Source organism: Ochotona curzoniae, unplaced genomic scaffold, assembly GCF_017591425.1.
Source record: "Ochotona curzoniae isolate NIBS_2020 unplaced genomic scaffold, NIBS_Ocur_1.0 contig_3498, whole genome shotgun sequence".
NCBI lineage: Eukaryota > Metazoa > Chordata > Mammalia > Lagomorpha > Ochotonidae > Ochotona > Ochotona curzoniae.
Window position 1 is genome coordinate 37304564 of NW_024465885.1, and position 12128 is coordinate 37316691.

Consider the following 12128-nt stretch of genomic DNA (forward strand, 5'->3'; position numbering starts at 1 on the left):
GTGGCAGACCATGGGGCTCCATGCCAATTTTGTCCTCAGACACAGATTTTCCAAGCATACAACCATCACAAAGGAATTGGTAGCATGCCTTGGGTGGTCTGAGGTACAGGGTCAGCAGTAGCCAAGCGGCAATCTCTTTGAAGCTCAAGGACATCCCAGTGAATGCCTCGTCCTTGAACATTTGCTCCATGGATAAGAAAAACATTAATGGATAAATATCCTGCTTCGTTCTGGAACAGTTGTCATTGTTTTACTTTGGACAAGGCTGCCCACGATCCCTGGTCTCCTTGCCCTGCCAGATGTAGTTCTGGAGATGGGTGGGTCCACCCTTCTCTGCCTGACCATCTCTGCCTAACAGCATGTTTCAAGTAACTAGATACCGAACAGCTTGCCTGTTCCTATCTTCTATGGGGTTCACGCTTCCAAAATATGCAGTCAGCATCCACCTTTAGAAACTAGGGAGAAAGAAATGAACTTTAGAGAATATAACTGATTTAGCTTAAGTTCCGGTAGGCTAGTGAAGATCTTCCGGTCATACAAATCATTACTGAAATCTGTTTTACTGGAAAAAAAATCAATTTAGCTCAAATGCAATTATGGATTTAAAACTGTCTCTGGTGTATCAAAAGATGTATAGGGATCTCCTAATATATGATAGAAGACTTACCAGGTTGCTCTATAGCTATATATTTTCCAGATTTATTTATTTTTATTGGAAAGGTAGATTTTACGGAGAGGAGAGACAGAGAGGAAGAAATTTCCCTCCTCTGGCTCATTTCCCAAAATGGCCGGAGCTGAGCTGATATGAAGCCCAGGAGCTAGGAGCCTCCTCTGGGTCTCCCACGTGGGTACAGGGTCCCAGGGCTTTGGGCCATTCTTTGCTATTTTCCCAGGTCTAAACAGGGAGCTGGGTGGGAAGTGGAGCAGCAGTGCATGAGCCAGTGCCCATATGGGATGCTGGCACTTGCAAGCAGAAGATTAGATAACTGAGCCATTCTGCCAGCTCCATGTACACTATATATTTTAAATCAGAGGCCCAGAGATAGCACATGTGCTAATGATATTTTATCAATCAGAATATCTAATTTTCTGATAACATCTGGGCCAAGAGTTGATTGTGTATGTGAAATCAATCACTGGTTAGTATTCTTACAGGACAAAATGAAGAAAACTAAATCAGGATTGCAATTTAACTTGTAGCATTTTACTTTATCTTTCACAGTCTCTTTTTAAGTTGACAAGAAATAATGTGTCTGAAAAATTGAATTTCCGTTCAGACATACCCATGGAAATGATTTTGATGGGACAGCCCTAAAGTATGTGACTAATATCCTTTCACAGAGTCAGTTCTTTCGCAAGAAATGATTTTAAGTGATAGACTCTTTAGGAAATTAGTTCTTTTGAAGTCTAACACAAGTTATAATTTATACCTATTCACAGTGGCACATTCTGAAATTCAGTGCGGGATGCTGGCAATGAGCTTTTCCTTACAGATTAAAGTCCTCTTTAGATTACCTCCAACTTTTCCATGTCTTACAGAGCCATAGCTAATGGCTCATAATTTAGCCGTTGTCTAACCTAGTAGATTCAGTGGGCATTTCTTTCCTATGAATCTTATGCCTGGTCTGTGAAGCACTGACTGTATCCGTGTTCACATGTTCATCTCAGAACCTTCTCCTGTACAAGTGTGGGGGTACACTGCCCCTGGGGTCTCGGTGGCACTTACCTACTACCCCCGCCCCCCGTTAGGTCCCCTCTGTCTCACAGAAACCCCGAGATTGTTCCCCATGGCTTCTCTCAACAATGCTGCGTCTGCCTTTTCCCCTCATCTCTTTGTCTAGCATTTTCTTCTTGTGTGAGAGTGCTTCCAGAAGAGTTCATGGGAAAGGGTGATTTAAAAAGATAAGTTTACTTTGGTGCAGAAAAGTTATAAGCCATGCACCTGAGGGGTGTTCAAAGAGTTCATGGAAAATGAATATTATGAAAGAAAAAAGTGTCTTTCAAAATTTTTGTGCACCCCGGTCACTAACCTTCTAGGATCCATTTTCCACAAGCTTTCTGAAGTCCCCACATATTTCTTTCTACAACTCACCACTTTTAAAAGCGCCATCTACCATAAAAACTCCAAAGATCTACCACTGAAGAATGTGAAACTGATTTTCTCAGCTTAGTGAACTCTAGATTACCGTGGGTGAGGCCCGCCTGACCCATGAAGTCAGTAGGTGCAGATCTGTGCTGCACACCTGTGGCCCTCCCTCCTGCCTTTCCCTTCCTCATCACGCAGAACTGCTCTCCCAGGCACAGAATCATCAGTGACCTCATTTCTCACCCCCCAGGCTGCATTGCCAACAACACCTCATGAATTCTGTTTCTGAACTGTCTCTTCCTCCTCACTCATTACCTGGCACACACCAACCCATCCTCCCACCCCAATCACTCTCTGCCTGAATGGTAATGGTGTCCCCACTGCTTGCTGTGGTCTGAAGTCTCCTACAATCCTGCTGAAGTGAAGACACATTACAGCATGCATTTCTACTCTTGAACATAGACTCCTAAAGAAACTGTTAAATACATCTTGACAATAGAATGCTAGACTTTCTGTCCTTGTCTGTACCTACAATATCAGTATACGCCAAAAGAGCAGAATGATGGACTTATGACTGCATTTGAAGGACAATACTATTGTCATAAACCTTAGGAAAGGAGTGGAGAGGGGGAATCCTTGAGCCCATGTAACTGTATCATAAAACAAATAAATGAATTAAAACAAAAACCCACTTAATACCTCAAATTTGTAGTGGAAGGAGATGGGGCCTGCTGGGGAATGAGCAAGGCCGGAGGGCTGTAGTGCGGGAGTAGACAAAGGCTTTAGGAAAGGCCGTGTGTGGGGGGGTCATCTTAGCTTGCTTTTTGTTCTGCTCTGCCCTGGGGCGGTGTGAGGACACAGCAGTTGTTTCCTCTGTAGGATGCAGTGACAGGGTGCCATTTTGGAAGCAGAGAAACTGGGCCCTTCACCAAACCTCAACTGTGCTGGTGCCTTGGTCTTGAATTGTCAGCCTACAGAACTGTGAGAAGTCATTGTCTGGTGTCCAATCTCAGGTGTTCTTTCACAGGACCATGAACTGATAGACATTTCTCTTCCTGTTAACTGTTATTCTTCTCTATCCCCTAAACCATTTCCTAGTACTGAGGAATGGCTCGTCCTCATTTCTGTGTTTCATTTTCTACTGAATGAATCCCCTCTGTCAGATACAGGAGCCCTTCGGGATGTGGGCCCAATCTTTATTTCCATCCATGTGGTCCACGGTTCCTTGTGGTCCACATCTTGCTTCTCAGGCTGAACTGCAGAGGTTGTCTCTAAAGGTTATCTCTCAAGTTGCATTTCCAACACTACTATTCTTATTTTCTGCCCCTGCTCGCTGGAAGGTAATCTCTCCTTACCTAAATCCTAAGAACTCTTTAAAGCCCAGCTCAAATATCTCCTCTATTATGACTCTTAACAAACACTTGACACAGTTAATTTTATGGCACAGAAAAATCAGACTGGGAGAAAGGAACTAACCTTTATAGGATCCCATGGCTAATGTATCTCAGTGTTTAAATTCATGTTATGGACTCCATTGCACACTTCCTTGTAATTTTCTCCTATTTATTTCAGCTTCTCATAGTTTCATTCTTATATCTCATCACTGGATAATGATTCAATTACAGAGTAATTATGGAAATTCTTCATGATAAACCTAACTATGGTCCAATGTCGTTAGCAAAGCTTTCCCTTCTGATGGTGCTGCATTTAGACATAATTACCATTAGCCCTATGGAGTACTTACTGCTTTTCTCTCTCAAATAGGTATTTCTCAGGCATGTTTATGGTCTTGAGCCCATCTCAGCCCTTCAAGCCAAGGTGGCACAGTAGGATATCACAGTGGGAAATCTTACATTTGAATTCCATAGCAGATCTGGAACATTTGGGTTGACATAAATCTTTCTTTTGTACAGCTGGCAGGACACTTCCCCTAAATGCCCAGAACAATGTTGTGTCCCATGGTGATTAACTTTCTTGGTTTATTATATTTATTTTCAGAAAATCTTAAGTGAAAGAATGAGAGTCAACAAAAGCTACTTCTTAAGTAGAGTGAAAAGTATTTACTTAGTCCTTCCGTCCCCCACTCCCCCCCTTTTTTTTAAAGTACATGTCCTTAAGGAAATCTACAAGCACCACAGCTGTGTCATTTGAGGGTAAGGGGAAGAGTAACTTAGAGCAGATATGATGGATTCCAATTAGGGCGGGATTCAACTGTGTGATCACAAAACAGCTGAGGCAGCCAAGGAACTTTGTGACATTATTAAAGTCTCTGGATTTCACCAACGATTAACATGTTGGTGCTGGGCAATTGAACTTATGACGAAATATCCAGGGCCAAATTGGATTATTTGTTTATTCCAAGAGGGACTTTATCTTTTACTGCCATGGTTTTGTGACAGAAACCACATTTGTTCTATGTTGGTGGCCCTGACGGATTGTCCTTTTTTTTCTGAATTAATTGAATATTTTATTACAATGCTTTGATGGCCCATTTTGGGGATTTCCAGAGCTCCCAAGCATCCACACTTGCCAAATGCTGTGTTAAACTAAGAGACAGTTCATTCATCTTCCTCCAAGACTTTTTTTTCCCCTACTTAAAAGCTAGTTGTTATTGTGGGAAATACCAGCAGTTACCTCTCTTGTCAAATATATTCTTCACAATATAGGGGTGCTTGAACCTTGCAGTTAGAAGTGAAAATATGTAACTGAGTTTAATGATGATCATATTTAACTCTGTCCCTGTCTCTCACTTTTTCTCTGCTTCTAAAAATAAATGAGGAAATCTTTTTCTTAACATTGTTTAAGCTGTAACAATGTATTTTATACTAACCATACAATCAGCCCCAACATCTTGCTCTTTTAAAATGATTTGCATATGTGTTTAGGCTCACTTACATTAAAGAGGTATTTAGTCATCCAGGTGCTTGGGTCCCTACCTCTCCCCTGGAAGACCCAGATGGAATTCCAGGCTTCAGGTTTGGCCTGGTCCAGCCTTAGCTATTGTGGTCATTTGGGGTTTAAGCCAGCAGATGGAAGATCACTAATTCCTTCCCCCTCACACTTTAGAACTCTGTTTTTCAAACAAACAAAAAATCTCTTAGAGAAATTTATTTAGGTGCAAAAATTTTTTGAAATCCATGTACAAAAGTTTTCTTTAGACTCTGTGTCTTTCATTTCTGCAGAAGCCACCAGACACCATGATCATTCATTTATAGAAAAATGGCCTTATAAAGGGACTGGTTAATGGGAAACATGAATATTGAATAATTCCAGATCATTTCTATGTTAATTCATTGACCAGCTTGCTCAAAATTCAACAGCCACATTTTCCATTTCAAGAAAGTAGTTTACAATTTTAAATCCGTCCTAATCATTGAACAGTCTTTCCCAAACCTTAAACGTTCGTGAAGAAATGGGCCTTTGGCTAATTGGGCAAAGCTTGGATTGACATTCCCATTGGAGTGCCTGGGTTGGAATCCTGGCTGCCTTCCTGATTGCAATTCCCTGCTAATGCAAACCCAAGCGGGGAAGCAGGTGACAGCTCAATGAGTTGGGTCCTGGCAATACACATGGGAGACTTGGACAGAGTTCTTGGCTCCTGGTTTTGGCCTGGCCCAGTCTCAGCAACTGCAGGCACTTGGGAGTGAACCAACGGACGTAGGTCTCAGTCCAACTCTGTCCCTGTCTCTCACTTTTTCTCTGCTTCTAAAAATAAACGAGGAAATCTTTTTCTTACAAGTTGTGAGTAAAAAAATTACCCATTGAGGGCATTTGTTTCCGTAAGGACTTAGCCTGTCTTCTACAAGACGAGGCTGTTAGGGTCTGCTTTGGAGACCAGGGAAAAGCTAGATTTTCTTTAGGAATTAACTTCCACTGACATTTTTTTCCCCTATCTTTTCCTTATTTGGGTTTCTGGCAGAAAAATATTTATCACCGTGCTCTCCTAAAAATACTTTCTCAGGCTGCGTCACAGAGGATATCCATATGGCCAGTTCTGATCTTTTAAACAGGCACTTAGTTTACTCATTTGCCAGAACGGTGGAGGGCGACAGCCTTCCATGTTACTCAGTGCACATCCCCATCACCACAGACACTCAATCTCTGTACCAGCACAGCTGCACTCAAGTATTTGTAAGAGGGATGTAATTTTTCTCTGTCAGGAATTCCACTATGAATCAGCTGCCAGCACTTCTAGCCATTCCGCCCACGCCAGGACTAGGATCAGATTTTATTTTCCAATCACAGTCTGTGCACATCTGACTCTTGGCTCAGCATAAAGCTACTATGCTGTTTATTATATTTATCATCTCCATGGCCTTGCAGGCCCCACAGGGCTTGTGTTCTGTAAACCCATGCGGGTTGTCTGGGTAGATCTGCACCTCCTCCACATTGAATCCTTTATCTGCAATACATTGTGTCCTCTGGGGACTTATTAGGAATGCAGAAGCACCTGTGCCACTGAGCTGGTGAGAATGAGAATCTGCAGGTTACCAGGTGAAGTGGCAGTGGCCACATAACTCTTTGCACATGGTATCCTGGATACAGCCCTGAGGCTGCAGAGATACCACCAAGAGATGACTGCAGTCATGACTTGATGAGGGACCTGTCAGGCTTCACAACAAGACAGAATCAAAGCAAGGTATGAGGGATAGGGAATGGCTAAGAAACGTTACTCAAAACACTTGCACTCAGATTCCTAGAGCTTCATGTACTCCGTTGTCCTAAAGCTATGGTGGAATACAGTGGGTTAACAGCTAGCACTCATTTGACAACCCAGACAGCACAGAAATATAGGTTCCCCTTCCCACCTCCTCTGGCACCATTCAAGTTAATTGAAAGCTAAACCAGCTCTGGAAGGTTTCCTGTTTGTGCCCCGCCCCTCCTGCCTCCTGCCACTCAAGTTAATTGACAGTGTGGAAATGGCCCCAGAGGCTCCAGGCATGGGCCCCTCCTGCCTGCCACCGTGCTACATTAGATTAACTACAGGGAAACTTGGGGATCCTGAATATCCCTTCCTGCTTCCTGCCACTTAGTTAACTGTATGGCTCTTTTAAAATGACTTAGTCCTATATGGCTGTCAAGCTGATTGGAGGATGAGAGCTTATAAACCTCTGACTTCTGCCACATGGTACAGTGGCTCCTGGGGGAGCCGCTGTCGCCAAGCTTGGCCAGTAAGACTCCTAACATCCTACATCTGTGTCTGATGTGCTCTCACACTCTGAAATAAAGCTATCACTTAGGCTCATTCTGAACCAGACAGCTGCTGGAAAGGGAAAACGTCACAGATTCCCAATCAGACTATCCATCTGGGTGGCAGGAAGCCGTGACAGCAAGAAGATGAAGCATTCAGAAAACAGGTCAGGGTGATGGGGATTCTGAGGAAGAGAATCTGCTTTTAAAGTCCAGAGAGCATGGATTGGGCCCACGTGGACATGAGAGGTGGCTGGCGGGGAGCCACAGCTCATGGCTAGGCTCTTGCTAGGAAACAGCAGCTCCCTTGGCCACTGAGGGGTATATTTTCTTCTGAGCATAGACTTGCCTGAAGTTCAGTGGAGCAAAAGCTATTTGATGTGCTGGGTTTGGGGAGAACCTATGTGGTTTGATTACTGCAGGAATGTTCTGTTTTGTGTTGATGCTACAAGTCGTCTGTAATGCCATAGCCATAGATACACACGACTATGTCATGCTAGGATCCTTTGAAAACATGAAACAAACCACGCTCAAAGATTTTCCATGTCTGTGTCCTTTTCTCATCTCAGCCACCATCCAAAACAATTTTTGGAGTGGGACCTCAGGTCTCATTGGCATTGGAAAGAACCAGTATCTACTCGAAAATATAAATTTTAAGTAAGTAACTGGCAGAACTGACATTCATATCCAAGTACCCCAATTTATAGTATAACCTCACTACTGCATGAAAATCTCCATTTTATAGAGAATGTATCTATGTAACTTTGGGTAGTAACAAATACCATAAAAGCATAGCCCCATCCATCACCACAAGCATTCTGATTTTCATAATGTGCTATTTGTGAATAGATTTGGAAAGAGACAAATTCACCAGTACCTCTTTCTCTCATAAGAGACCACAGTGGAAGAGGTTACAGCTATAGTCCTGGGCTACCCAGCTTTTAGATGGTGGGATGGTATGGAAAAGCCAGGTGATTCCAAGCCGTGCAAGCCAGGCTTGCTCCAACAAGGGAGGCTTGACTGGTCACATCCATTTTGACACTGCACTCTCCAAAGCAGATTTCCCTGTCAACTCTCTGGCCCGCTCTCAGACTTCTCCTTTCTCAAGATGGTCTGAACATGACAGTTACAGGGACCACTTTCCGGTGCCATCCACTCAGAGTCAACTTCAGAAAATAACTTTTTGACTGTGAGCTATTTAAACAGTTAAAGACTAGATTGGTTTTGCGGCTTTAGCTCAAATCTCTCTTCTCACGCATAGTATTGTGCACTGGTCAGGATACATCAATGGCCAAGAACCAAACTGTGCATGACAAAACTACATTTTCCAACTTAGGGAAGCATTTATAGCCATATTATCACAAAACTGCTGTGTTACAAATTCAGTTTTTAGCCTTGACCCTGAGAAGATAAGTCAGTAAGTCAGTGCTTTTTTTTTTTTTAACCACATCATCAGTCTTGAAAATCTGAGTTAAAATTCAGACTTCATGTTTCAATGTGGGTTTACTTTTGTTGAGTAGTTTTCCGGTTAGATTCTTAAATGGAGTGTGTTTTGTCCAATCACAATCACAAACTGTCCCTGGAGGTGGCACAAACAAGGCTCAACATCACTTGTGAAGACAGCCCTTATTGGAAGCAATGCTTTCCTGAAATATCACTTGCCTGGCTTACACTGAAAAAAGAAAAATAAAAAAAGGAACAAACTCTTTGTCAGTTCAGAGAAATTCTCCTTTTGGCTTTCAAACAGCATAGATCAAACAGCTTAGATCGCATAGATCAATCAGTACCATCAGTCGGAAATCAACAGAAAAGTCAGACTCCTTGACTTCTAAAAGAGGACTAAAGGGCTCCTTCCCCACATTTCCTTGTGGAACTTGTGCCAGTGTCTCAAGCTCATGTCCAGCTACATCAGAGCATCATGGTCCTGCTTGGTTTGGAAGGCATCTATGGCACAGACAAAAAACAATCTTCACGACATAGGAGTGATCTCTGAAGGCAGATCCTATTCATGTTATGATTCTCATAGACCAATATATAAGTGTCCTTATTTTGAAAAAATACAACTTGAGTTTATCAGCAAAGCTGGTGAGCTCATGAGAGCAAGGAAGACTTTTAACATCCATACTTGGATAATGCAGATGTATGCAAAAAGTACTAGGGAGACTGGAAGACGATTAGTATACATGGAAGGGTCCTTCGAACTTTCTGAGAACAGGACTGAAAGATATTTATTTTGCTGTACAGTTTTAAATCCTTGGCTGTTAATAATATTCATTTTCCATGAATTTTATCAAGATCCCTCATTTACATGGAATTGTTTACAAACAGATAAACTCATTATATGCAAAGGCACATTTCAAGCCATCATTTATGAAGACTTTTAACAAGAGCCATCCTAAAATTCGCCAAGTTCAGTAAAAATCACACTTCAATACTATAAACTGCTAAATATAAAAAGGAAAATAGACTCGAGACAGCTGAATAGTACCCTATAACCATTTTGAGGTGTTAGCAGCCGGTTGTGTATAAACTAAAATTAAAATGTCAATGAAGTAGTCACAGCATGTGGTTAAGAACTTGCATTTTCTAACATATTTGTCACTCAATACCATGTCAGTTAACCCCATAATGTTGTAAGTTGTTGTTGATGTTGTGTTGTGGCCTTTCATTGGAGGGGATGATATTCTGCCAGTTCTACTTTCTGACCAGGGATGGTCTCCCAAGGAAACTATTGAACTTATCTGGACAATAAGAGGCTGGACTCTATGCACGGTAATGCTCGCAATGAAGGAATCATGACTGGATATGAACTGTAACACTGCAACAATGTGGAGGAATCCAACATGGGGGCAGGTATGAAGAGGGGTTGGGGGAATCCCAGAGCCTGTGAAACTGTGTCATAAAACAAAATAAAAAAAAAAGAAAAGCCATCAATATTCTTTCTCACACTTGTCTGTGTGTATGTGCCTGTATTTTAAATATAAAACTCATGTTTATGAGAAGCCATCCTTAATAAACCAGTGTTCTTTCTCTTCCATATTAAGTTTTCATGTTCTCCAGCAGTGATAGACATGGAAACCAAGACTAGCAATGGGAACTGGCAGCTTGGCAATGCATGGACAGAGCTTGGACTGCAGCAAAGCATCCACAATGGATGGAATCAGAAAAGCCAGCTGGCCACTCCTTCCCTTAGACTGGATAACCTCTTTTGCTGTGTGGGGTTTCATGGTTGGCCCCCTGTAGGTGTCGCATCTGCATCTAAGGATTTTAACTACTACAAATGAAAAAAAATAGTAGAAAACCAATTGCACAGGGCTGAGGTTTCGGTGCAAGTTAAGCTGCCACTTGTGATGGTGGCATCCCATACCAGGGCACCAGTTTGAGTCCTGCCTACTCTGCTTCTGGTTCATCATCCTGCTGATGAGCCTGGGAGAGCCATGAAGGGTGGCCCAAGTACTTGGAACCATTTCTGCTCATGGGCGAGACCCAGAGGGAGTTCCAGGTTCCTACTCTTGGTGGTTTGGTGTCGCTTTGTCTGTTAAAGCCATTTGGGTGAATTATCCACTGGGATGGAAGATCTGTCTCTCCCTCTATATATCACTCAGCTTTCAAATAAGTAGAACTTAAAAAACAAACAGAATAAACAAAACCACCTGCACCTGTAAGGAACATGCATGGACTTGTTATTATTTTCTAAACAATACATTATAATAACTATTTACATTGTACTAGGGATTGTCAGTAATCTATCAGATAATTCAAGTATACTGGAGATGTGTGTGGACTACATGCAAATAATATGCCATTTTATACAAGATTCGAGCACTTGTGGATGATGGTATACATAGGGGTTCTGGAACCAACCTGTTCTCTTAGGGCAGGGAGGGCTGACGGAACATTTACTAGCCTGGCTCTCCAAAATATTTCTAATCCTAATGTTCACTGGCCTCAGTGAAAACTGTCATCCAAGTTGTTGATTTACATAAGATTAAGTTTTACATAATACTTGAAGAGCACAGCATTATGGCATGGTGTATTAAGAGATTATTATCCAAAATGAGTGCCAGTTTGACTCCCAGCTCTCTACTTCTGAACCAGGTTCCCATTAACACAGTGAGGATGGCTCAAATATTCGGGCCTCTGCACCTAGAGATGGGAAATCCTGATGGAGTGCTAGGCTCCTGGCTTCAGCAAGCTCAGCTCTGGCCACTGCAGCCCCCTGCGGAGTGAACCAGTGGCTGAAGATCTCTCTCCTCTTTTCTCTTGGTCTTTCCTCTATCTTTAAATAATTAAAACGAAAGGTATTTTAAAATGTCAGTCTCATCTCAGTGTAGTTAACTTTGCTTTATTTCTACTCTGCTGTGAAAAAGTACAACTTAAAACGTAAACAAAAGAAAAACCAGATTTCACCTCAAACTATGATAAATTATTTGAATTTCAATTCTTCTTACACAGTCACATTAGAACATGTAGCTCTCTTTCTTTAAAAACACAATATTAAAGCAAGATCATGTTTAAAACAATGCACCTCAAAATACAAACGCAGAGCCAAGTGCTGCTTTTAGCTAGAGTGCGGTAGAAGCAATCCTTACTGGGAGAAACTTCAAGATACAGCAGATTAAAAAATGAATCACACTACCATGCAGGTATACAAATCTTTTCATCTTCCAAGTGTGGTAAACATTAATTAACCCTGGCTAATTAAAACAGTCATGGTTTACAAATTTACTCATTAATCAGCCTCAAGCAAATGCAGAGCATTTAAAACCTTCTTATAATTTGGTCCCAATTAAATATGGAAATTAATTTTTTTTAAGCAAAGAAGTCATAAATTCAAGACACATGATTCATT

General features: G+C 41.8%; 1 protein-coding gene across 10 annotated transcripts in view; it reads right to left on the reverse strand.

Moving 5' to 3' along the window:
- The window catches only part of LOC121156772 (amyloid beta precursor protein), a 248055-nt gene that overhangs the window by 25714 nt on the left and 210213 nt on the right, over positions 1 to 12128 (reverse strand). The window lies entirely within an intron of this gene.